The sequence below is a fragment of the Quercus suber genome, unplaced genomic scaffold (assembly GCF_002906115.3).
Source record: "Quercus suber isolate HL8 unplaced genomic scaffold, Cork oak 2.0 scaffold_60, whole genome shotgun sequence".
In the NCBI taxonomy this organism is placed as follows: domain Eukaryota; kingdom Viridiplantae; phylum Streptophyta; class Magnoliopsida; order Fagales; family Fagaceae; genus Quercus; species Quercus suber.
In genome coordinates, this window is record NW_027069525.1 from 1,374,304 (window position 1) to 1,402,172 (window position 27,869).

General features: G+C 40.4%; 1 long non-coding RNA gene and 1 pseudogene across 1 annotated transcript; one reads left to right on the forward strand and one right to left on the reverse strand.

The window, feature by feature from the left end:
- LOC112010660 (probable inorganic phosphate transporter 1-8) lies at nucleotides 1-25,894 on the forward strand (annotated as a pseudogene).
- LOC112010661 (uncharacterized) lies at nucleotides 5,160-7,591 on the reverse strand. The gene is made up of 3 exons (XR_002882773.2): nucleotides 7,402-7,591; nucleotides 6,406-6,472; nucleotides 5,160-5,488 (listed from the first exon to the last, which is right to left on the reverse strand). It is a non-coding gene; the product is annotated as an uncharacterized LOC112010661 (long non-coding RNA).
- Nucleotides 25,895-27,869: the final 1,975 nt, after the last annotated feature.

Consider the following 27,869-nt stretch of genomic DNA (forward strand, 5'->3'; position numbering starts at 1 on the left):
ATGGTGTTAAAAGTTCTTTCAGTCCTTGACACTGCAAAAACTCAGCTATACCATTTCAAGGCCATCGTTGTAGCTGGCATGGGCCTTTTCACTGATTCGTATGACATGTTTTGTATCCCTCCGATTATGAGATTGATCGCTAGGGTTGACTACGATAATGGGTCCAAAGAGTACAAGATCCCACTTTTCGAAGTGTCAACCATGGTGGCTATCGCTCTTTTGGGTACCGCGATTGATCAAGTGGTGTTCGGTAGGCTCGGTGATCAACTTGGTAGGCGTCGTGTGTATGGGGTTGCATTGATCATCATGGTGTTGAGCTCCTTTGGATGTGGCTTCTCTGTGTGCTCTAAAAAGAGCTGTGTCTTAGTGAGTTTGGGGTTGTTTAGGTTCTTCTTGGGCATCGGGATTGGTGGGGACTATCCATTGTCGACTACGATTATGTCGGAGTTCGCTAATAAGAGAACACGTGGTGCTTTTATAGTAGCGTGTTCTCAATGCAAGGCTTTGGGATTTTAGCTTCTTCGACGGTCACAATGGTGGTGTGCAAAATATTTGATCGCTTGTCCACTGTGTCGCCAAAAGATTGGACGCTCGATGAGGTAGATATCGCGTGGAGGTTGATACTAATGCTTAGTGCAATTCCAGCTGGGTTAACATTTTATTGGAGAATGATGATGCCCGAAACTGCCAGGTATTCCATTATTTATACACTGTGTTACGTTGGTTTTTAATTTTATGTTTGTTTTGGCTTTTTTGAATTATATGTGTGGGGGGGTAAAGACCATCCATACATAGTGGGCCTAAAGCCCAGGGTGAAGATTAGTGTATATCCGAGGAGGATAAAATAGTCGAGGTTTATTTCGCGTGAAAGAAGGATACATGGGAACGAAGAAACTCCATCCGAAGAGAGTATCAGTGTTCTGAAGAGATGACTATCCTCGGATGAAAGGATTTTGGGGTCATGTAAATATCTGGGGGGTTCAAATGAGTTACTAGTGACTTCAACAATTTGGATAAACTTTAGACACGCCTGGAGATAAGAGGAACAGAGAAATATCTAAAAGGAAAAGCTGCCACCACCGTATTAAATGTATTGCAACAACTTTTTTGACCGCATTTATGTGGAGAAGACCTCTGAACAGTACAACTTGAGCTACTGTCATTCACAAAAGTTAAGAGAGATACACAACATGACATGTACTCAAGTAGGGAGCTAGATGAAGAACAAATGGACAATGGGGATGGTAGTGGAGGAAGATATATAAAGAAGAAGGGTTCCTAATGAGAGGGGGTAGGAACTGTAACAAAAAGAGTTGTAACCTGTATCCAATCTATCATAAGTCTCTTCGGATTTGAATTTACTTGGTCTTTACGTATACTTTTATGCTGGTTTATAATTGTATGCTGTGATCAACCGTTGTTAGCTCCATAGTTAACCTAACTCTATCACCCACACTCTACAAATTTTTTGTTTTTAGGCTTGGGCCACAAATCCTAACCCTACAATTGGCGCCGTCTGTAGGAAGAGCTTGAGTGTAAGTAGAAGCAACAGCAGTTGATAATGACTGAACCAGGGTAACAACCAGCAAAATTCGGGGTGTCCCAACACATAAACCATTTTCTCAATTTGGAGCAGAGACAAGATCGTGAAGGCAGTGTGTATATTACGCACCCTAAGAGAATTCAACCGCATTGAGGAAGTCACGTGTCTCATGCAGAGAAGAACAGCATGCAAATGGAAATTGAGAGGTTAAGGAGGGAGTTGCGCTATGCAAAAAGAAAACGTATTTCTATGCATTCTGATGAGGATTGGGATGACGAGCGAGATGTCACTTACGAGCAGAGGTCTCGAATACCAATCAGTGAATCCTTCTCATACGAAGAGGAGCACCGTCGCAAAAAGCAACTTCGGAGCCCATCACGTGGAGGGGTAGGAAACGACGCTATGAGTAAGCTCTGAATCAAATCTCTAGGTCACCCTTCACGCACAGGATCGAAGGAGCGAGACTTCCTCGGTGTTTTAACCAGCCAACCTTCACCATTTATAATGGTAAAACGGACCCTATGGAGCATGTAGGCCACTTTAATCAAAGGATGGCTGTCTATTCCAAAGATGAAACTCTGATGTGTAAGGTCTTCCCCTCTAGTCTTGGACCGATTGGAATGAGGTGGTTTGACAGCCTGAAAGCAGATTCCATTAATTCCTACCAAGAGCTTACTTAAGCTTTTGGTTCACGTTTTGTCACATGCCGAAGAGTGGCCAGGCCCTTGTCTTCTCTGCTATCCTTGAGCATGTGTGAGGGTAAGACCCTGAAGGCATACTCAGATAGGTATTAGGAGATGTTTAATGATATAGAGGGCAACTTTGATGTAATGGCCCTTGACACGTTCAAGCTTGGCCTCCCTACTAACCACGGTTTAAGGAATTCCTTGTCCGGTAAACCTGTTACTAACATTCGTCGACTCATGGACCGTATTGAAAAGTACAAAAAGGTTGAAGAGGATCAACAACAAGGGAAGGGTAAAGATAAGGTTATCCCCCAGGAGAGGAAGGATTTCAGGTCGTATCGTTACAACAACAACAAGCCACGGAGAGATTTCGCTGGGCAGTCGGGATCAACAAATGCTCAAGTAGTCAATATAGTGTTCAAGGAGCTAGTCCACCAAGTTTTGGAAAAGATCAAGAATGAATCATTCTTTAGGTGGCCGAGTAAGATGGTGGAGAATCCTAAAAGGCACAATCACAATCTCTATTGCCAATACCACCAAGACCATGGACATACCACTGAAAACTGCAGAAGTTTGTGGGATCATTTGGACCAACTGGTCCACGAAGGCAGGTTGAGGCATCTCTTGCATCACTCCAGTGGCCGAGAAGGTCAGATGAATTCCGAGCCCAAGAGGAATGATTCTGCGAAACCTTCATTAGGAACTATTAACGTCATTTTCATAGCACTAGGAAGAATAGGGTCCTGGCCGTCCAAGGATATGTCAGTAGCTCGGTTACCGGCAGGGGACTTTGGTCAAGATCCGAGGAGCGCTAGACCAGTTGTACAGCCAGTTTTAGACTTTTCGGACAAAGATAAGGTTGGAACCATTCAACCTCATGATGACGCTTTGGTAGTCACCCTCAGAATCAGAGGATATGATGTGAAGAGGGTAATGATGGACCAGGGTAGCGCGGTGGAGATAATGTACCCTGACCTCTACAAGGGGCTGAACCTCAAACTTGATGACTTAACACCATACTGTTCTCCCTTGGTTAGTTTCGAGGGAAGAATTTTCACCCCGAAGGGCCAGATACGGTTGCCTATACAGACTGGCTCGGAAGTAGTGGAAGTAGACTTCATTGTCGTAGATGTTTGTTCCCCTTATACGGCAATTGTAGCCAGACCTTGGCTACATACGCTAGGGGCTGTTTCCTCGACTCTACATCAAAAAGTTAAATATCCATCTAAAGGGCGGGTTTGTGAAATCCGTGGGGTTTAATCCTCCGCCAGACAATACTTGGTGGCTGCCATCCAACACAAGCCCGAAACTGAGTCCTCGGTCAGGGCCGAGGGAGACTTATAGTAGTTAAAAAGTCGGATGTCACCTGTCGAAGATCTTGATGAAGGCGTTAGATGTGAGGATTTGGTAAAAGTTTTAATTGGGGACAATCCTGAAAGGTTCTTCCAAGTCGGATCTTAGATGCCTCAACCAGAAAGAGAAGAGCTAATTGATTTTCTTAAAAGAAATATTGACGTATTTGCCTGGAGTGCTTACGAAGCCCCAGGAGTAGATACAGAGTTCATTTGCCACCATCTGAGGGTCAATCCACTGATTGTCCCCAAGAAGCAGCCTCCTCGGCGGCCATCTAAAGAACATACAGATGCAGTCAAAGAAGAAGTAACAAAGCTCAAACAGGCTGGAGCTATTAAAGAAGTTTTTTACCCCGAGTGGTTAGCAAATACTGTGGTGGTGAAGAAGAAGAGTGGGAAGTGGCGAGTTTGTGTAGACTTCACTAACTTAAATAAGGCTTGTCCTAAGGATCATTTCTCCATGCCGAAATTTGATCAGCTAGTAGATGCTACTGTCGGCCATTCTCGGATGAGTTTCTTGGATGCTTTCTAAAGTTACCATCAAATACCATTAGCCCCAGATGATCAGGAGAAGACCGCTTTTGTTACCCCTACTGGTAATTACCATTATAAAGTGATGTCATTCGGTCTGAAAAATGCAGGCTCTACTTACCAGTGAATGATGACAAGGATGTTTGAATCACAGTTAGACAAAAGCGTTGAGGTCTATTTAGATGACATGGTGGTAAAAAGTAAAGTCATTTCTGAGCATGTGAAGGACCCTGACAACACTTTTGAAATCCTAAGAAGACACAAGTTGTGCCTGAACGCTTCTAAATGCTCATTTGGTGTAGGGTCAAGCAAATTTTTGGGTTACATGGTGACACACAGGGGAATTGAGGTTATCCCCGATCAAATAAAGGCTATTCAAAATCTATAGCCTCATCGGAATCTGAAAGAGGTTCAGAAGTTAACAGGGATGACAGCTGCCCTGAACCGATTCATCTCTAGGTCCGCAGATAGGTGTAAACCTTTCTTCCCACTGATCAACAAGTGGAAAGGGTTTGAATGGACTGAAGAATGTGCCTCGGCCTTTCAACAACTTAAAGACTATTTGGCTCGGCCACCGATTATGTCTAGCCCTAAACCAGATGAGGTCCTGTTTGCCTATATTGTTGTGGTTCCTTATGCTGTAAGTTTAGTACTGATACGTGTGGATCAAGGTGTGCAAAGGCCAGTTTACTATGTGAGTAAATCTTTACATGAGGCCGAGATTAGGTACTTGCCACTGGAGAAAGCTATTTTGGCAGTAGTACTCGGAACACGAAAACTGCCCCATTACTTCCAAGCACATACGGTCGTCATGCTCACACAATTCCCGCTTAAATCCACACTTCGAAGTACCGACTACACAGGGAAAATAGCCAAGTGGGGCTGTCACAACCCAAACTTGTACTTCAGGATTTAGAGCATGACCGGCATGTTAATATCAAGTTTACCTCAATACTAATACGAACCAACCTGATCTGAAAGTGCTTATCAAGAATTTGCTTCTTGAATTCCTGCTTATTTCTAACATAAAACCATAATATACAAAAATGATGAAAACCTGAAATTTCATTTCCTTTGAACTTGGAAAGATTACCACTTGGCTAAAATGTCAAGTATTCATGCAAATATTAGATAGCTAAACGTTTAGCAAACTCTTATTATAAACCTAACCCCAAAGACATACAACCGGGGTTTAAAACAAACTAAGATACTGAATTACATCTGTGCTCAAGAATCAAGTACATCTTGATTCATCCTATACAACAAAAGAGCTAACTACTGTACAACAAAAACTAACTATACATTCTAACAAACGAGAAAACACCGAATCCTTACCACCTCTAATACTCTCGCTACTTCTAGGAAGAACCTGTGCACTGAAATATAAAAGGGTGAGCTGCGAAGCCCAGTAAGGTTTTTAAGCTCCATGGGCCCTTGATAAGAATGCAGGTAAATCAAATATTTTATGGATATGCCAGCTTTGATAATACAGATTCATACTATTCAAGTTGTTCTTAAAATAACGTATGAACTTTCAAATAAAATACTTCATTTCCCCTTCATATAATAATAAAAGGGCATAATAAGAAACATAAACATAATTCTGTTATCTTATTTTTAGAAAGACTATAAAATGTTTCATTATAAACTTCTTTTTCATGAGAGCCTTTAACTTCATAATGCATTTAAATAAAATCATTCTCTCATGATCAATCACATAATATAGCTATTAAGGACATGTTGGTTATTCCATATCTGATAAGTCTGTACAGAGAAGGCCTCATCACATTTGGGTGACCTCGTGTGCATGATATTGTCCTCTTTGAGAGGCCTGATGACACATCTCCTCAAGATTTTATTCCTCCCCGCCGTCCGTAAACATTGGGGAGAAGGCCTTGTTCAGATTAGAGTTACGGGCAACCCCATTTCCTCAACTTTAAATGGCCAAACAGATAACATTTTCCATGGAAAGCCAATAATTAGCCCTTACTGGCTGAGTTCAAAACATAACAATGGAATAACCCGAACACTATATTTTTCTGATAACTATGCTTTTACCTAATTATTTCATAATAGTAGCATATCCACTTCATTCTGAAATATGATGTTCGTGATATAAGTACTAGCATTAATATGTTAAAATTATCCTGTATATAAGCTTGCACCACTCACGAACATATATTTTACTTAAATCATGCTTATAGGTAATATCTTTAATTAAAAGGTTTTATTGCATAATCCTTTTTGAAATAATCTTTATACTTATCAAAAGCACATATCTCAAATCCCTTACCTGAAAGCCAAAGACGCGAGAGATTGTACAAGAGGAGCTCAAGTGTCCGTGTTCTCGTTCTTGTCACCTAAATGAAAAACCAAACTTATTATTGAAAACCTCTTCCTAAGTATTTAAACTTATACCTCAATCATATCCTAACTCTCAAACTCAAGAAAATCTTAATTCCCATCACAATAAGTTCCCCAAAGCATATACAATCATCAAACACATTATGCATCCAAACCAAAGAGAAACCAAGGCATAAAATTTATATATGATTCAAACATACCAAAGAATGAGCATATTAAATTATAGCTCAAAACATTCAACCTAGCTTCAAAATTAAATCCACACAGTCAGAGTTATCCTACCCTGTTTACTGGTCATTACAGCAGCAAAAGCCCCATTTGTAAAATATGAATGGGCTGTTAAAACACATCCAAAAGTCATGAAATTTTATCTAACCACTCCCCCGTATGTCCAGTATATACCATAAAAATTTCGCATTCAAAGCATAAAATCATGATTTATTAAAAATCATACAAGACAACGTGTTCAAATCTGTCCTGGCAGAAATTCATGCAACTTAAAAATTAAACCATTATTTTTCTACTCATCCCATTGCTGTGAGACCACTTCCATGACAACCATATAGGTCTTAGAATTCATAAAAACTACTTCTAGTATCCTAATTCACAGCAAATGATTTAATACAGAATTTTCTTGTTGTAAACATCAAATCTGTCACAGTGACAGCTTCAGCACATATTCTTTCTAAAATCATCAACAAATAGCATTTGACCTTAATTTCATTTGGGTATTTTTATACCCATACAATGCATATTAAAATACCCTAATAAGCATCAAATAGACCATAACACCATCACTCTTTCAACTTACAAAAACAGAATCACAAGTTCAGCCTAAAAATCAGAACAGAGGATAAAGAATGAAAATAAACAAACAATCATATTATCCAAGTACACAAAATCAGATGAGGTTTAATTTACTTACCCTCACACTTTGAAGATGAAATATTAGTTTTTAGGCTCTTGATTTTCTTCTTTGGAGTGAGATTTCTATGATTTTTGGTGAAGAGTGAAAGAGAGGTACAGCTGTGTAAGAGCAAAGGAAGGAGAGAAAAAGAAGAACAAAGAAAGAGGAATAGAGAAAGTAGGGCTGGACTTTCTGATTCAGCAAAAGAAAAGATAAGGGAGAAGACTTTTGGGGTAGGATACGTGTATTGCTAGGGAAAAATATCACACCCACCTTTTTCCAACTTTTGGTAATTATAATTTTCACCCCTTATAAGCATATATATCTAGAAAGTCCCACACAATAATATAACTTTTCATATATATCCCTACCTTTATAAACTTCTTTCTACAACATTAAAAAAATAGCATGAATCTTCTATAATATCATAAAATCAAAGTTTCATGCACTTAGAAGTAATTAAGATAACAACATGCATATAAACTCATAAATTAATTATGCAATTAGGTTGGGGTGTTACAGGGGCACTATCCTAGGAGCTTTTGATATCAAGTACATGCCTCATACTTCAGTCAAGGGGCAGATCCTTGCAGATTTGGTGGCCGAGTTCACGGAACCTAGTTTAGAAGAAATAACGATAGAGAAGGACATGGATGGAAAATCGGTTGGCATGATTTCTCAACAAGGCCCTGCCCGTTGGGAAGTGTATATGGACGGTGCAGCGAATCAGAAAAGTTCTGGAGTGGGGCTAGTATTGATATCTCCAGAGAGAATCATTATTGAAAAATCGTTAAGGCTGGATTTCTTGGCAACAAATAATGAGGCGGAGTACGAAACCCTATTGATGGGAATGTCTATGGTGCAAAGAATGGGAGGAAAGGCAGTGGAGTTGTTCTCGGACTCAAGGTTAGTTATGGGTCAAGTACAGGGGGAGTTTGAAGCGAAGGATGAAAGGATGCAGGGATACTTGAGCCAAGTTAAACGTTTGCAGTCGGAATTCGAATTTTTCAGCTCGCTACATATTCCCAGAAGTGGGAACACATATGTTGATTCTTTGGCCACACTCGCTACCTCTTCGGTGCAAAATTTGTCGAGAGTTATCCTCGTCGAGGACTTGCATGGGCTTACTGAGGCAGGAAGAGATGCAGTCCAAGTTCACCAAATCAGAACCGGGCTTTGCTGGATGGACTCTATAATCAAATTCTTGAAATAAGACACTCTGCCTGAAGAAAAGGGGGAAGCCAACAAAATTCGAAGGAAGGCGACCAGATTCTAGCTGTTCGAAGATCAGAAATTATACAAACGATCCTATTCAGGACCGTACCTGTTATGTATTCATCTTGAAGCGGCTGAGTTGTTACTAGAGGAGTTGCATGAAGGAATTTGTGGGAGTCACACCGGAGGTAGATCTTTAGCTCACTGAGCCATTACTCAAGGTTATTGGTGGCCGAATATGCAAAAAGAAGCCCATGAGTATGTTAAGAAGTGCGATCAATGTCAACGATTTGCGCCGAACATACACCAACCAAGTGGAGTCCTCAACCCACTATCTAGTCCATGGCCGTTTGCTCAATGGGGCTTAGATATAGTGGGTCCATTCCCAAAGGCCGCAAGAAGCAGGAAGTACCTTTTGGTCGGCACAGACTATTTCATCAAATGGGTTAAAGCTGAACCTCTGGCCAACATCCTAGATGTAGATGTGCAGAGATTTGTATGGAAGAATATTGTTACTCGTTTCAGAGTTCCTCATATTCTCATCTCGGACAATGGCCTAAAGTTCGACAGTAAAGCATTTCAGAATTATTGTAGTGAACTGGGAATCATGAACAGATACTCCACTCCTGCCTATCCCTAGGAGAACGGACGAGCATAAGTAGTTAACAAAGTCATAGTTAATGAATTGAAGAAGAGATTAGACGATGCGAAGGGCAAGTGGGTGGAAAAGTTGCCACACGTACTTTGGGCTTACAAAACTACGCCTCGCAGATCAACTGGAGAAACCCCTTTCTCGATGACTTATGGGGCTGAAGCTGTCATCTTTCTGGAAACTGGATTCCCAACTCTGAAACCCAGTTCGTTCAGTCTGACCAGCAATGATGAACTTCTAGAAAGGAGTTTGGATTTGATTGAAGAAAGGAGAGAAAATGCAATGGTTCGATTGGCGCATTACCAACAAAAGCTCAGGCAAGGCTATGATACCAACGTAAAGTTAAGGCCCCCAGAACCTAGCGATTTGGTACTCAGGAAAGTTGTGGGCACTGCGAAAAACCTAACATAGGGGAAGCTAGGACCCAATTGGGAAGGGCCATATTGTATCACTTCAGGGGCTGGCATTGGGACATATTTCCTGGAGGACTGAGATAGTCATGTAATACCGTGCCATTGGAATGTAAATAACCTCAAAAGGTACTATTATTAATTGAATCTTCTCTTTAACCACTATGACAATTTGTACTCCTTATCGGTTCTCTAAGTGTTTAAACTTAAATTCAATCATGCCTGTAGTCCTCGGACTAGATGATTTAGGTTAGTTAACACTCCTTATTGGTTCTCTAAGTGTTTAAACTTAAATCCAATCATGCCTGTAGTCCTCGGACCAGATGATTTGGGTTAGTTAACACTCCTTATCGGTTCTCTAAGTGTTTAAACTTAAATCCAATCATGCCTGTAGTCCTCGGACTAGATGATTTGGGTTAGTTAACACTGCTTATCGATTCTCTAAGTGTTTAAACTAAAATCCAATCATGCCTGCAGTCTTCGGACTAGGTGATTTCGATTAGTTAACACTCCTTCACATGCCTGCAATCTTTGGATCAGATAGTATAGGTTAGTCAACGCCACTGTGTTGTTATTATTATTGAGGTTTAACTTTTGGAATAAGTCTTGTCTGACATCCTCGAATGTATTTAAATTAACTCTAGCTTATGTTAGCCTTCTTTGTGCATGTTCGAAAAGATCTTTGAAGTTTTTATAATACTTGTCGTATTCAGTATTTAGTAGTAGTTTTTATACAAACTGCTCTTTTCAATGCCAATCTTAGTTATGTGCATTATTAGCATGATATGTTGATTATGTTTACTTACATTACCATAATTACAAAGTACAGTTATTTGTAGCAAAAGTAAGTCATATGATATGCAATAAAGACACCAAAAGTAGAAGAGAAAATGTTTCATTGATCAAAAGAGGATAGTTTACAATCACTTACATAAAAGAAAAACAGGAAGAAGAGAACAATAAATAAATAAAAAAAAACCCGAAGTATCTAAGCTTTTGCCTGAGGGACCACAGGGTCAGTAGCCTAACTTGTTCGAGTAGCAGCAGCTTCTGGGGCCTGGTCCTTGGGCTCTAAAGAGGTCTTCTCTTTTTCCAAGCCCTCGCCCTTATCCTTGGGTGGCTCAGCTTGTTTGCTTTGAGCACCTGGTTAACCAGACTCCTTGGAGGCCTCGAGGGTAGTGGGAGGGACTTGGCTGACCAAGGATTGCTCCGAAACCTCTGGGAGTTGTGTTGGAGGAGGGGGATCAGACTCTGGGAGCTCTCGGATGTCAGGATCGTAATATATGCTCCCAGGCAGCCTCAATTCCAAGTCAGCAGGCACCCCAGCAGCATCCATTGCCTTGTCCCATGTTATATCGCAGTAGTCCCGGTTGACCGAGGCAAACTGCTCAGTTAGACCCTTTTCGGTCACCTCCACTCCCAGTTGGTATACTGCTTTCGTTTCAGCCTTGGTCGCCTCCTTGGCTAGCTGAGCATTCCTCTGAGCTAGCTTGGCAGCCTCTTTAGCCTTTTGGAGGTCGGCGCGAAATTCCTTCACAAGTGCTTTCTCAGCTGCCAAATTGGTCTGAGTCTCATTCAGTAACTTGCGTTGGGTTGTGGCCTGACTCTTAGCATTTTGCAGGCCAGCTTTGAGGCTACTCCTTTCGTGGGATACCTCTTTGAGCTGCTCGGAGATTTGAGAAAACTCCTCTTTCAAGCTGCCTAGAGTTTTCTTTGCCTCGGACCGAGAGTGGGCCTCTGCTTGGGCTTTGACGTAGGCCTTTTTGTTCCACTTTTCGGCCACGAAGACTTGCTGGGTAATCTGCATAGTGAAGTAAAAGCGTTAGTATAAAACGAGCTTAACATGCCAACTAAAGAGCTGGATAAACTCACTTACCATGGCCAGGTCCTTCTTCAGGGACATGAAGAGTTTATACTGGCTAAAATGCCTGTATGTCTCCATGTCTCAGGCGAGGAGCAATGGTTGCTCCAAGGCTTCTGCCATCCAGCTCCAACCTGGGAGACCATGTGCATTGCCCTCGGCGCACATCAGCAATAGGAGGCTCATCCCGGCTCTCTATGGATGAGGCCTTTTTGCTTCGGTGGTCTCTCGCCACCTTCTGTTGCTTAGTTGTCTTTGGTGGCACTACTACCTCCCTCTCCTCAGTCTCGAGGGGCCTTGTCTTCTTTAGGTCCGGCACGGGCTTTAAGCCAAGGTCAAGAACTTGAGGAGAAGGTGGAGGCAGACTCACCACGGGTTGGGAAGTCCCAGTGCCCTTCAGCTCGGTCTTCTTGCCCTTGTTCCTCATTAAAGCCCTTAAATCTGACATTTCTTCTTCTTCCGAGGAGTCCTTTGGAAGAGTGGTTATCAGAATTGGAAGGTGGACACTGGATTGCCTATCAATATCCTCATCAGACTCTGAGGATGGTATCACCTGAACCCCTCCTGAAGCTTCTCCCTCGAATCTAAATTTATCTATCTGCTCCTTTAGTGAGGAGGTCAAAGAGCCAATCCTTTCGCCTACCATCACCGGTTCAAGGGGAACTTGCTGAACTGGCTGGACGAGCAGTGGTACACCTTAAGGGTTTGGATATGGCACTGGAGGGAGATCAAATAGGGCCAAAAAGTCCTTCCGACCAATGTCGATTTGGTTGAGGCGATAGTCTCCTTGCCTTATTACGTTCCCAATCGGCTGCAAATCGGATGGTTTGGAGTTGTAACCGAGAATAAGGGGGACCGATCGGAGTTGCCCATCTTCACTTACAAAAATCTCCGATCGCAACAAATAGTTAAGCGCGACAGTGTTGGTAAGACTTAGCCGAGGAGAAACGTTTCTTTTATCTGTCAACATCATAGGAAAACTCGATCAGAAAGTTGGCAACAATAAGACCGAGAAGACTAAGTTGCAATGAAAGTCAATCCTAAATCTAATGTTAGCAAGCCTAAATCTAAGATGACCCCACCTGGTTCTCCTGGCGTGGTTGGGCAATGAAAACCGTCGTGCCACGCACCCGAGACGATTAGATAATCGTCTTTCATTCCTTTGTTAGACTTGGGGAGGCAGGAGACGAGCCTGACCGCGTCGGATCGAGATTTCAAATAATATCCCACTCCTTTCTGACTGTGGCACTCGTACATATGCACCACGTATAGCTAGGTGAGTCCTAAGCCCAGATGGCGGTTCAGATCATCAATGGCCCCTAATATCCTAAAAACGTTGGGCGCACACTGCTCGGGGCTAAGCTTATGGTTTCGAAGGTAGTTAGCAGTGATAGGGCCCATAGGAATCGTCATTCCTCCTTCCAGGAAGGCGATGATGGGGATTATCACTTCACCCTCTTTTCGATCTATTAGAACTTTTTCTGGGGGGCTATATCTCAAACCCACGTCTTTAGGAATGCGGTATGTGGCTCTAAACTTCTCCATCTAGGCAGGACTGTCCACCAAATACTGATACTTACCCATCCTAAACAAACGAGATAGGAGGAACTTTAAACGTGGTGACTAGGGGGTGACTACTCGAAGGACAAAAAGAGTGTCCGAAGAGAGGAATAAAGACGAATATATGAGGACTTACACGAACCGGACCGAAAAATGATATCTGAGCTTGTGGAGATGCTTGGAAATTTTGGATTTGATGATCGTAGAGTCTGGTTGATTTGAATGCCTCTGTTCGTTGGAAAGTCTGAAAATATGTAAAGTAAGGGAGAAAAAGCCTCCTCCAGGGCTTTATATGGAGACAAGCGAGGGAGAAGGAGTTATCCCGCCCAAATTCCGAGGAAGGATCACGTTCGTTGGATCAGTAGTCCACCGTTAGATGGCAAAGACAAAACGCCGCCTGAAGTAATTAATGGCACTTTGAAAACCTTGAAACAACAGCAGCAATTATGAAGCGTGCAAATCCATACTACTACACGTGCGAATTAAGATATTTGTGCATTTCTAATTTTTATTTTGTAGCAAATCAAAATCTCATTTTTTCTCTTCGGAGGCGAAGTAAAAATTAAAATTTTGAAGGGTTATTGTTTCCCCCCCCCCCCCCCCTAAAGCCCATCCATACGTAATGGGCCTAAAGCCCAGGGTAAATATTAGTGTATGTTTGAGGAGGATAAAATTATTGAGGTTTATTTCGCGTGAAAGAAGGATACATGGGGACGAAGAAACTCCGTCCGAAGAGAGTATCAGTGTTCCGAAGAGATGACTATCCTCGGATGAAAGGATTTTAGGGTCATGTAAATATCTGGGGGGTTCAAATGAGTTACTAGTGACTTGCAATTTGGATAAACTTTAGACACGCCTGGAGATAAGAGGAACGGAGAAATATCTAAAAGGAAAAGCTGCCACCACCATATTAAATGCACTGCAGCAACTTTTCTGGCCGCATTTATGTGGAAAAGACCTCTGAACAGTACAACTTGAGCTATCGTCATTCACAAAAACTAAGGGAGATACATGACATGACATGCACTCAAGTAGAGAGCTGGATGAAGAACAAGTGGACGATGGGGATGGTAGTGGAGGAAGATATATAAAGAAGAAGGGTTTGTAATGAGAGGGGGTGGGAACTGTAACAAAAAGAGTTGTAACCTGTATCCAATCTATCATAAGTCTCTTCGAACTTGAACTTACTTGGTCTTTACGTGTATTTTTATGCTGGTTTATAATTGTATGCTGTGATCAACCATTGTTAGCTCCATAGTTAACCTAGCTCTATCACCCACGCTCTACAAATTTATTGTTTTTGGGCTTGGGCCACAAATCCTAACCCTACAATATGTATACTTTAAATTACTTAAAAAAAAAAAAAAAACCTCAAAAAAGTTGTTCTCAAATAGACACTATATATATATATGTTACTTATATTTTTATAATCATACTCTGTTAGTCAAACTTACTGTTATCACGTGTGTTTTAATTAACTCAATTAGTTAAATTTCTTATTTCTCAAATAAGAGATATAATGTTCCATTCTCACCTATAGAAAAGAAAAAAAAATCAATTAGTACATCGGTCTAATGATAAAATTAAAAAAAAAAAAATTGCTATTGTAAAAAATTTTGGGTTGAGCTTGTTGTGTGTCGTCTATGTTAGAATATTGTTCCATATCTTGTGTGCAAGTTTGTTTCTTAAAAAAAAAAAAAAAAAATTACTAATCTCACGACAATAACTTTATAACTTAATTGATACACTTTGATATTTCTAACTTTTGACAGTCTTTTACCCCCAAAAAAAAAAAAGTTTCAACCTTGACATCTAAAGTTTAATTTAATTTTTTTTATTATGTAAATATCGAATTTATAATAATAAAAAAATGGTAATGTTAGGGTGATTCACTTGTGGGACAGCCAAATACCTTTTTCTATAGGAGGTAAGATGTTAGTTGGGTTTAGATAACCTGATGAATTTTAGAAGAATGATGTGTAAGGGCATTCCCATCCAAAAATGCTATTCTATTTTATTTTACCATCCTAAAAAACTACTTTTCCAATTATACAATACCATTTTACAATACACCAAATATCCCAACTTTTATTTTACCATACTACACATTAAAATAATATAAAATAATATAAAAATATTTCTCATTTCTCTCTCTAATCTCTATTTCTCTTACTCTCTCAACCACCCATCACCACCACCACCACCGTCCAGCTTCTCAGTCACACCACCCACCTCTATTGAGCAAAATCTAGCCAAAATCAAAATCCAAAATCCATAGCAAAATCAAAATCCAAATCCAAAATCCAAAATCCAAAATCAAAATCCAAAATCCAAATCCAAAATCAAAACCAGGCCCACGCTACCACAATCCCCTGCTCTTGCCGCCACTGCACCACTTGACCCACGCCCACATCAGTCACAAACTCACCATCGCTAGAAACTCACACAACTTGCGGATCTTTACCGCTAGAAGCCAAAACCACTCGCCGATCTCCATTGCCAGAAACCACAAAAGATACCCAAAAAAATACGTTAAAGACTATCACGCCGATCTCGCGCCAAAATCCACCTAAAACTCATTGATCTCGCCACAAAAAATACCCAAAAAATAGCGAGTTAAGAAAGACTATTGCGCCGATCCACCTAAAGACTATCACGCTGATCTTGGACCATGCTTCGGCCAACAGTGAGTTAGAGAGTGAGAGAGGGTAGATGAGAAAACAGAGATGAAGAAAGAGAGAGTTGAGAAAGAAAGATACCATCTTAGCCTAGAGAAAGAGAAGACATAGGAGAGAGAGAATAAAAGTGATTTAAAAAAAAAATACTATAGTGCTACAGTGCCATCCTACGAAGGATGGCACTGTGGCAACATTGTAAAATTTTTTACAACTGGCACAATTTGGCAGTCTGGATGGAATATCATTTTAAGGGTTTGATGGTAAATCAAACCTACATTTCCCATTTGGTAGTCCTAATGGTAATGCTCTAAGGACTTGCGCTAGCCTTCATTTAAAAAAAACAAAAAAATTGACATTATTCAATTTCTTTCTTGGGGTTTTAAAAAAAAATTGAATAATGTTGATTTTGGGGGTTTAAAAAATTGAAATTATTTGATTTTCTTTTTTGGGCACCATTTCATATGAAAGTCAACATCGTACCTGCTATTAGGGGTGTTTATCAAACCGCATAAATCACACAAACAACACCAAAACCGCCTGCAAAATGGTATAACCGCACTGCATTGCAAGTAATAATGCACCGCATTGTACCACACCGCATGGTGCAGTGCGATTTGTGGTTTTATAATAAGAAAAAATCGCACCACATTACACCCTCTCTATATATTAATATATTTATTATTTTTAATATTATATATATTATTAATATTTTAATAACCCTAGTTTTCAAAAAACAAAAAGTTTAATAACCTTAGCAAGTGTTGACTAGAAAAGCCAACCCGAAATAAAGAAAAACTAACTCAATAATTTAAAATTTAGCCCAAAAAAGGGAAAAATTGGGTTTGGGCTGAGTAGAAAAAGCACAAAATTTGAAAAATACACCGACTTCAAACCGCATCTTATACATAGTATCACACATGTGACCGCAAAAATGAGGTGCTGTGCGGTTATGGTTTTAACTAAACTTTAAACTGCACCGCACCGCACATGTGACCGCAAAAAACAATGTGCGGTGCAGTTATGATTTTAACTGAACTGCACCGCAAAGTGCTGTGTTAAAAATAGCTCAAAACCACACCGTATCGCACCGTGAACACTCCTACCTGCTACCAATATTTCTATTAGGGGGTAAGATGCTAAAATGCTTTTTACATTCTTGCATTGTTTTTTATTTTTATTCTGCAGCAGATTTTAAAATTTTATTTTCTATTTCTTATTCTTGGTGATTTGTAATGGGTTTGTTGTTTGAGGGAAAAATTATCTTGTGTGATCGTTAGATAGTAGCGCTTTCCATATGTCGTAAGGGGCTATATAAGATAGTTTCTCACTTAAAAGGGAGGAGGGACTGTTTAGAGAAGTTTAGTGGGCTTTTTATGAGTAGGGCTGCTCAAGTTGGTTGTGCTCAAGTTTGGGTAAACTCGTCACTCAATCTGAATCCAACCAAGCACATTGAGTAATAGATCTTTTGTCCCAGTGTCAACTATCGGGAAAGATGGAATTTTTTGTGACCTATTTGCTGGTGGATAGTTGGGCCTCAAGTAAGCCATCAGGTTAAGAAACTTAAATAAAGAAAATTAACAAATACTCTACAAGTACCTCAACTCAAGTTTTTGAACATTTTCTTGAAAATTAAACATAACGTCATGGGAAAATATACCATGTATACCTCCTCAACATCAAGAGTAAAAATCCTTCAATTTTCACAATTGATTTAAAAAAAAAAAAAAAAATTAAGACGCATGCTGGTATGAATCCTTTCCAACGACAACCTTTGGTGAAGAGTGAGGTTCGAAATATGAAAATAAAATTTTAATGACTACAAATTATAATAGAATATTTTTGAGATTTGAACTGAAGCTCACTGGTTTTCCATCATTGAAGTCATGGAAAAGGGGAATGGTGGCCACCAATGGCGGAGTTAAGTGGGAGTCGATGGGGGCAATTACATACTAATAATTTTGAGAAAAATAAAAACTTTAATTATGAATATTAAATGGATGGTATATCCTCTTATCACCAAAATTGATTTAATAATTTAACACTTTCTATTTATGATGCATGTTACTTTTATTTAAGGAGTTTCATTACTTTATTTATTAAGAAAAAAAATAACCTATAATTCGTCACCGATAGATTTAGAATGTGTTTGACATATTTATTGAGAATGCATTTCATAGTTTTTTATAAAGTGAAATGCATTATGCAGTTTTGGTAATATTTGACAAATATTTAATTAATTTGTAAAATAAATTTTCTGAATAGTGCATTTTATCATCCATGAAAAATGATGTTTTCCTATAATTTTTGTTATCGTATTTTATATATATATATATATATATATATATTGTAGGGACCCAGTTTGGATTGACCCTGAGTGATGGGTTTTCAGCCCAATAAGCCCAAACAATACATTTATAGAGAGTGGGGTGAAAGGTCTAGGTGCTGGCCGTCGATCACCAAGCATAACTTTCTCACAAAAAAGACAAATGTTAAGAATTTCTTTTCCAATGGGGGATGCTCCTCGGCCTGTGGCCGAGGAGGCCTTATTGTTCTCCCTCTTTCTTTCCCCCATTGGAAAAGAAATTCTTAGCATTTGTCTTTTTTGTGAGAAAGTTCATGCTTGGTGATCGACGGCCAGCACCTAGACCTTTCACCCCACTCTTTATAAATGTATTGTTTGGGCTTATTGGGCTGAAAACCCATCATTCAGGGTCAATCCAAACTGGGTCCCTACAATTGGCGCCGTCTGTGGGAAGGATTAGGGTGCTGGCCGGCGCACCAGGTAAGTGTTCTAAGTTCTAAGTATTCGTTTTACAGTAAGTTAAAAAAAAAAAAGGGTATATGGAAGATTTGGCAGTAAAAAAAAAAAGAGAAAACAAAACAAACAAAGAAAGATCTTGATATTATTATTTCATGCATAGAAAAATTACATATTACAATCAGAGGCTCAGGTAGGCCTGTTCTACAAGCAAATTTACGAGCTAATAGCCACCTGCTATTCCTACAATTAGAGGCCCAGGTGGAGCCGCCCTAAGGAGAAGCTAGCCGGAGGGAAGTGTCAACTCGTGCTTTTATTTGGCACAAAGAGAATGGGAGAGCTTGACACGCGGCGGAGGAGGTGAAGGGCAATCATGCTCTCAGGCCCCCAACCGCTCCCTCCTCGGCTAGGCGGAGCAGGAACAAAGAGAGAAGCAGATATAGGGGCTCCGGGATACCCTCCCCCATGATGTTCCCTCGATTCTCTCCGTTCCTCTCAAGTGTTGGCCGCTGGAGACGGCAACACTCGAGCACCGCCCATGAGGTGAATTCGCACGCCTTCCTCGTCGGGGGTGTGCTCCGAGGAAAGACGTTAGGTTCTCTAGCAACATCCCTCTGGGATACCTCGAAGGGCACCATCAGGGTTACGCCTAGACTCTGCCGCACCGAAAGCCCAGTGGGGGCTGCGGCCATACGGTCTTTGTCAGTCCCGGGAACAATTCCAGCGGGGTTGTTAAAAGGGCATGGGAAGTTGGAGGAAAGTGTTTTGTTCTGTTTGTGTTGAGAGGTTCATGGGTTATGGAGGAACCATCTCCTTACTTTATATAGGAGATGGGGTTTGGTGAGAATTAATTCATGCAGAGTTCGAAAAGAGTATTATCAGCTGGGTCAGTAATGAAGTCGCCAATTTCCAAGGAGGCCACGGACGGTTGGACTCGTGTCAATTTACCAGGACATTAATGAAGGCGCGTTTCGCGCACCGGAGCGTCAAGCGCGGAATATGAACAGACAAAGGGCGTTTCATAAATGAAAAAGATGGGGCCACGAGTTAGAGGCGAGGTCAATGCCACGTGTAAAGATCATAATCTGACACAAAGAGGAATCATCTCCAGCAAAGCGATTTGAGGACAAACCTCTACTGACAGGAAAATTGAAGTGGTAGACAGAACCAAGGTATTGCATGGTCCCCGGACCCAAACCTATGGTATAACTACACACACCATTACATCTAATAGTTATAGAAAAATTGAAGTGGTAGACAGAACCAAGGTATTGCATGGTCCTCGGACCCAAACCTATGGTAAAACTACACACACCATTATACCTGGGTACTAGACAGAACTAAGGTATTGCATGGTCCTCGGACCCAAACCTATGGAGAAACTAGATGCTTACAGGAAAATTGAAGTGGTAGACAGAACCAAGGTATTGCATGGTCCCCGGACCCAAACCTATGGTAAAACTACACACACCATTACATCTAATACTTATAGAAAAATTGAAGTGGTAGACAGAACCAAGGTATTGCATGGTCCTCGGACCCAAACCTATGGTAAAACTACACACACCATTATACCTGGGTACTAGACAGAACCAAGGTATTGCATGGTCCTCGGACCCAAACCTATGGGGAAATTAGATGCTTACAGGAAAATTGAAGTGGTAGACAGAACCAAGGTATTGCATGGTCCCCGGACCCAAACCTATGGTAAAACTACACACACCATTACATCTAATACTTATAGAAAAATTGAAGTGGTAGACAGAACCAAAGTATTGCATGGTCCTCGGACCCAAACCTATGGTAAAACTATACACACCATTATACTTGGGTACTAGACAGAACCAATGTATTGCATGGTCCTCGGACCCAAACCTATGGGGAACTAGATGCTTACAGGAAAATTGAAGTGGTAGACAGAACCAAGGTATTGCATGGTCCTCGGACCCAAACCTATGGTAAAACTACACACACCATTACATCTAATACTTATAGAAAAATTGAAGTGGTAGACAGAACCAAGGTATTGCATGGTCCTCGGACCCAAACCTATGGTAAAACTACACACACCATTATACCTGGGTACTAGACAAAACCAAGGTATTGCATGGTCCACGGACCCAAACCTATGGGGAAACTAGATGCTTACAGGAAAATTGAAGTGGTAGACAGAACCAAGGTATTGCATGGTCCCGGACCCAAACTTATGGTAAAACTACACACACCATTATATCTAATACTTATAGAAAATTGAAGTGGTAGACAGAACCAAGGTATTGCATGGTCCTCGGACCCAAACCTATGGTAAAACTACACACACCATTATACCTGGGTGCTAGACAAAACCAAGGTATTGCATGGTCCCGGACTCAAACCTATGGTAAAACTACACACACCATTATATCTGGACACCAAACAGAACTAGGGTATTGTATGGTCCTCGGACTCGAACTCATAAAGAAAATATCTCGAGAAAAACCAAAGCGTTACTTAGAGTCAAGCTATAAAACGATCCTTAGATTTACACTTGAAGGATAACAGATGGCTTCATGAGGCTAGCTCCAGAATAGAATACGAATATTGAGTAGAACACAAGGGTAAAGCAAACAAAGGAAAATATCATAAGATGAAAGCAAAGTATTATGTATTCAGTTCAAATGGAAAGTATACAACTCCCTTACAATGCCACTGAGGCAAGAAACAAAATGAGATAGAAAAAGAAGATCAAAGAGAAAATAAACAAAGTTATCCTATGTCGTATGCTAGTCTCCTCAACTCGGTAGGCAAATTAAGTCAGTTTGTAAGTCAAAAAGCTTTGGCCAAGGCCTAAGGGCTTGGCTTCGAAAGGTCCACCGGAGGACTTGCCACGTCTTAAGGTATTTCCTGACCCTCGGTTACAACGTCCCCCAACGCTCTTTGGGCTCAACCTCCTCGGATGGTTGATCAGTTAACGGTGCATCCTCGGCGGTCTTATCGTGACTTTCAACCGGTGGTAACGAGGATCCCTCCTCAGGAGCAGCAGATGCAAACTCGCGAATGGCAATAGGGAAATATACNTGTCAAGAAGATTAGTTTGGGGCTGTCTTTTTAAACCCATCTCAGCCTGAGTACCAACTCTTAAGGACTGAAGATCGGCTTCGGACAAGTGAGGGTCTCCTAGGTCACCGGGAGGATCCTCGGACTGATCAACTAAGTCAAACACACTATATTCGTCCTCGGAGGAACTCAGTTCAACCACCTCCCTCGCTTTCTTAGATGGTCCTTTCTCGGCCACCGTTACTTGCCGGGATGAGGAAGGACCTGATAGCGGAATGCCTTCAGGTATATGAGACCCCTCAGTAAAAGCAAAACCGCTCTCCACCGCGGTAATCTGCGTAAGCCGAGGGTCACGAGCTCTAATTACGTGCTGTGAAACTGGGGATGACGTCTGAGCTGGGTCGCACCCGAGGATTTTATGAGCAGCTCTGACTTGGTTATCAGGTTCGTTCAAGAAAAGGTCCGACCTGAGAACGGTTTCAAAATCCGCTTTGTTAACCAGGTGGAAATGACGTGCAAAAGCGTGTGGGTCTGCGAAAAGAAAAGCAAAATTCCTATGGTTAATCAACCAAATCGAGTATACAGGTATAGAGCTTGAAAATGCTGAGACCTAGATTATCTTGTATTTCGAATGCCCTACCTGGCTCCCCCTCTACCGTTGGGCAATGAAAGCCGTCGTGCCACTCTCCCGACACTATGAGGAAATCTTGGTTCAACCCCCTATTGGAATTAGGAAGACACTGGATAAGACGAACCCTATCATCCCTTGTCTTCATATAATATGTCTTGCCCCTTAGGTGATGAAGGTTGTAACGCCAGTTCACATCGTGGTGAGTCAGCCTCAGCCCCATTTTCTCATTCAGGGTGTCTACACACCCTAATATCCTAAATACATTCACGGCACACTGGGTAGGGGCCAGGCGAAAATGCCTAAGGTAATTAAGGGTCACCGGCCTTATAGGGATTCTCATCCCTCCTTCTACGAAAGCAACTATCGGGATCACAACTTCACCCTCTCTCCTCCTAAGGTACCACTCACCCTCTTCACAGTACTTTAAATTCACATTATTGGGTATTCCATAGTCAACAATGAATTTGTTCATCATCTCGTCGGACTCGACCAACTTCCTAAACTTACCCATTCCCCAAAGACAACTAAAAGTTCCAAAAGAGAAAAGGAAGAGTGAAATCAAGGAAATTTGGGGTCGCTAGAAAAAGAAGACTTACAGAAATATGACGATACTCTTCAGATAGTGTGCAAGTCGAACCAGATTCAAACTATATGCATCTATAATTGTAAGCGCGAAAATGATGAAACCAGGCGGTTCAAACAGGTATTTATACTCCCCTTAGGTTCCCCAAATGTAACCGCTTGCTCACAAAAGCAAAAGATCATGCCGTTGAAAGTGGGAAACGTGGTGCCGCCAAAATTTAATGTGGGCGCCCATTAAGTTTTGAAACGCTAAAAACGCGCATCGGGCAGTCAAAAAGCCGCCAACATCAGTACAAACCGAAGCGGGGCAATTCGTCCAATGGACCAGCAGGTATCAAAACCCTCCTCCTTGTCCGAGGGAACGTGCAGCAGAGTTTTGAGGGGCTATTGTGGGGCCCATGGGCCTGATAGCCTCAGCCCATCATGTAGCAGGCCCAAGGCCCAGGCCGAGGAGCACAGGTTGTTCAGGGCCAGGGTGAGGGAAAGCCTTTCCTTCCCAATCCACACCGAGGACCACCTTGTCCTCGACCTGACGAAGGTAATTTTGAGGAGAGACTAGCCCCAAAGTAAGCTGTCACTCTCACATTTAATACATTCAACTAACCCTCCTGGCCGCATTAATGGGGAGGTAACCCCTTGGCAGGATAACGTTGATCAGAGTGAACCACTTGAGTACCGATAAGGCCTCTGATGGGACGGACGGCCAGAAAAAAAGGCAAATAGATGATCAACAGATGGAAGGAGGGGATAGGAAGATAAAAACTATAAAAGAAAAGCTAGTAAAGTAAAGAGGGGGGGGGGAAAGAAAGAGGGAGAACAATAAGGCCTCCTCGGCCACAGGCCGAGGAGCATCCCCCCATTGGAAAAGAAATTCTTAGCATTTGTCTTTTTTGTGAGAAAGTTTATGCTTGATGATCGACGGCCAGCACCTAGACCTTTCACCCCACTCTCTATAAATGTATTGTTTGGGCTTATTGGGCTGAAAACCCATCACTCAGGGTCAATCCAAACTGGGTCCCTACATATATATATTATACTGACTTGTTATAAATTATAATATATGTTTATGCACAAAAGTGATGTTTATTATTTAAATTATTTAAAAATAATTAAATTTTTATATGTTTCATAATTTTTTACTATATTATACTAATTGGGTATACTATAATTTATTTTGAGTTATACTCTAATTGGGGGAAAAAAGTTATTTTGAGTTATGTAAATAATAACTGTAGGGTTAGGATTTGTGGCCCAAACCCAAAACAATGAATTTGTAGAGAATGGGTGAAAGAGCTAGGTTGATTATGGAATCGACAACAATTAATTACAACCCTCAAGCATAAACCAACATGAATTTACATGTAAAGAATTGGTGCACGAAGAGGCATATTATTGATTATGTGGTGAATACAGATCTTAGGGTTACAGTAAAATCTTTTTTCTTTTCTCCCTCATTCTCCTCTCTTTTCTCAGGAGCTTCTTTCCTTTATATAACCTCCTTCCCCATCATCCCCATCGTCCACTTATTCCTCATCTGTGACCCTACTTGAGTATATGTCACGTCAAGTATTTCCTCTGGCTCTCTGTGAGTGGCGGTAGATGAGGTTACACTGTTCAGAGGTCTTCTCCACATAAATGCGACCAGCGAAATTGCTGCAGTGCCTTAAATGCGGTGGCACTGCAGTGTAACCTCATTTAAGGCACTGCAGTGTGCCTTAAATGCGGTGGCACTGCAGATATTTCCTCATTCTTATCTTCTCCAGATATACCCAGAGCTTATCTTGGTCAAAAAGGTTGCTAGGAAAATCATTCGGACCTTCCACACGTTTGATCAATCAATACTATTCGTGTCCGAGGAATAAAATCTCCTCGGACGGAAGACGGTCTCCTCAGACGGCAATCATCCTTCTTTTTGGGGATCCTTCTTCCAGATGGGCCTTACCCTTACCATCTCCTTCTCTTCGGACGCACAGTAATCCTCACATGGGGCTCTAGGCCCACTATGTTAGATTGAGCCTTTTTCCCCCCACAATAACTTATGTAAATTTTTTGTTTTAATATAGGTGAAGATGATATATGTTAAATTATGTTACAAACATACTTTATTTACAAAAAAAAATGATTACTCCTAATAATATTTAACTTAGTCCTCCTAATAATATTTGATCGACTTTGCCGCTGTCCAAGAGTAAAATGTTGACTCCACTTTTGTTTCTACCTTTTTCAAATTGATATATATGAGACTTGATCTTAATAAATGGATGATTAATTATCCCTTCTAGTTACGCATTATTTTTCTTTAATGCTAGATTTACAGCTTTGGTGGAGCAAAATGTCCTCCCAGCTGCTGTGGACATCGAAATTAAAGGTGTTGGAAGTTCCAATGAGTCAGATTGTGGAGGACAACCCACAATCACCTAGTCCACAACCCCATCCCTTGTTCTCCAAGCAATTTCTTCGCCACCATGGCCTTGATTTATTCTCTTGCTCCTTCGCATGGTTTCTTCTTGATGTTGTCTTTTATAATAGCAACCTCTTTCAGTCACATATATATAGTCATCATCTCCCAACGAATGACCAAGTTAATGCCTATCAAGACGCTTTTGACGTTGCAGAATTCCAAGCAATTATTGCAGCATGTTCCATAATTCCAGGCTACTGGTTCACTGTTTATTTCATCGACAAGATTGGAAGAGTCAAAATCCAAATGATGGGTTTTTTCTTCATGGCATTGGTTTATTTAGCACTTGGGATACCCTATTACAAATATTGGGACAAGGAACCGAATACAGGTTTTTTGGTCGTCTATGCTCTGACCTTTTTCTTCGCAAATTTTGGACCAAATACAACCACTTTTATAGTGGCCGCAGAGCTTTTCCCTGCAGGATTTAGATCAACATGTCATGGCATTTCAGGGGCTTTTGGAAAGTTAGGGGCAATCATTGGTTCTGTAGGATTTTTTTGGGCTTCGCATCGTGTAGAAGAAAAGCGTTATTCTGAAGCCATTGGAATGACTGCCTCATTAAGTAATACTTTCTGGAGTTTGTTTTTTGGGATTGGTGGTGACTTATCTTTTCACTCGTGAAACTATGGGAAGATCATTAGAGGATAATGAGAATGATGATTAAGTTAATTAGCTGTGTTTATACACATTATATACTGCGAAATGAATGAAACATATCTTCACACATGATTAGTTGATTACGAGCTTTGGGTGGCTTTTTATTTTTATTTTTTGCTTCGGGCTGAATGCATCTTGGACTGCTAATTGGATTTTATTCTTTGGGTAGTTATGGCCCAAACCAACTCATTATACATTTTTAAAAAAAAATAAAAAAGAGCCTTAGATCTGAATGTTTTTAGCAGATCAAAGGATCTCATTTCATTCTTCAAACTTAATCAGTGTCGGTCTTCTACTCAGGGACGATACCGTGCCGGTCAGTGCACTGGTACGACTACCCACTCTGTTTCATACCGGAAAAAACACCAACCTTACCGAACGAGTACCGACCGTACCGGCAAAATCCGGCCGTTCCAACCGGTAAAGAGATACCGGACCGAAACACATCCAAGCCACAAATTTTTTGTGATTTTGACAAGTTTTCAAGAGATACATGTCCTCTTTCTTTCTTTCTCTCACGCTCTCTCTTAGCTGTTCCATGTCTCTCATCTCTCGGCTTCTCTGTCTCAAAGTCTCTAGCTGCTCTGTCTCGGCTTCTCACTTTGCTCTGTCTTGGCTTCTCATTCCTTGTCTTGGGTCTCGGCTTCTCACTCTCGGCCCCTCGCTTGCCTCTATTCTGAATCGAAAATCGAAATCGCCGAGAGGATTTTTTTTTTTTTTCTTTCTCTTTTCCCTTTTCGCTTTCCCTTTCCCTTCTCTCTATTTTTTCGTTTTGGGTTTTGGGGCCTTGGGCTCTTGTTTGTTGTGGATCTATGACTCAAAGACCAGAGAATGGGTATTTTTTTTTTTTTATTAGAATGGGTATGTTTGTTTTGTTGTGGCGTGCCTTATGGGTCTGTAATTCAGAGTAAATATATTATTTTATTTTTTATTTTTTGCTGAGAATGGGTATGATATGTGGGTATGTGAATATATATATATATATATATATTAAATATATAAAATAGCGGTAAACCCGAAACGGTACACCGATATTGACCGGTATCCGAAATATATCGTACCGCTAACCAAACCGGTACAACCTCTGGTACAATATTGACTCCCTTGCTTCCACTTTCATAGTGATGCTCCTTCGGCTTTAGTAGGTTGAAATTTAGACATGCTTTTCTTTTTACAATTCTTTTTCGTTTTTCCCAATTATAGTGATTTTTTATGAATCAGTATGGATAAGAAAAATCTTTAATTTATAATTAATATTTTTTTTTGGGTGTGAGATAAATCAATGTTTGTCGACAAATGCTTGTAGAAATATAAGATTATTTGCATGTAGGACGACGTGTACGTTTTTTTAACTTTCTGTAATGTGTTTTTATAATTATCTTCTTTATTGTGCTCATACAAAAAGTTTATAGTTTGAGCAAATTTTTTCTAGCAAATTTAGTTGGCTCAATTAGTAAATTAATTTGTTTTCTAGCTTCTTTAGATTAATTAGTATATAGATGACCATAAATTGGGTTATATTGCTATTTTCCATTTATTGTCTGATGTCTTTCTGTATAAATATTAGCTCAAACTGTTTTTGTCCAATTTTTCATATAATTTTTAATTTGAAACATAGTTAATTTAAATTAAATTATTAAAATTAGTTGAAGATATAGATGACTTTAAGTCACAATTTCATTAATTTTTGGAGTGTATATAAAATTGTGTAAAATAATTTGTGCAAAAAAACTGTACCTAAATAATAAATTTGATGAGAAGAATGATAATAGCAATGGCAAGGTTTGTCCAATTTTTCATATAATTTTTAATTTGAAACATAGTTAATTTAAATTAAATTATTAAAATTAGTTGAAGATATAGATGACTTTAAGTCACAATTTCATTAATTTTTGGAGTGGATATAAAATTGTGTAAAATAATTTGTGCAAAAAAACTGTACCTAAATAATAAATTTGATGAGAAGAATGATAATAGCAATG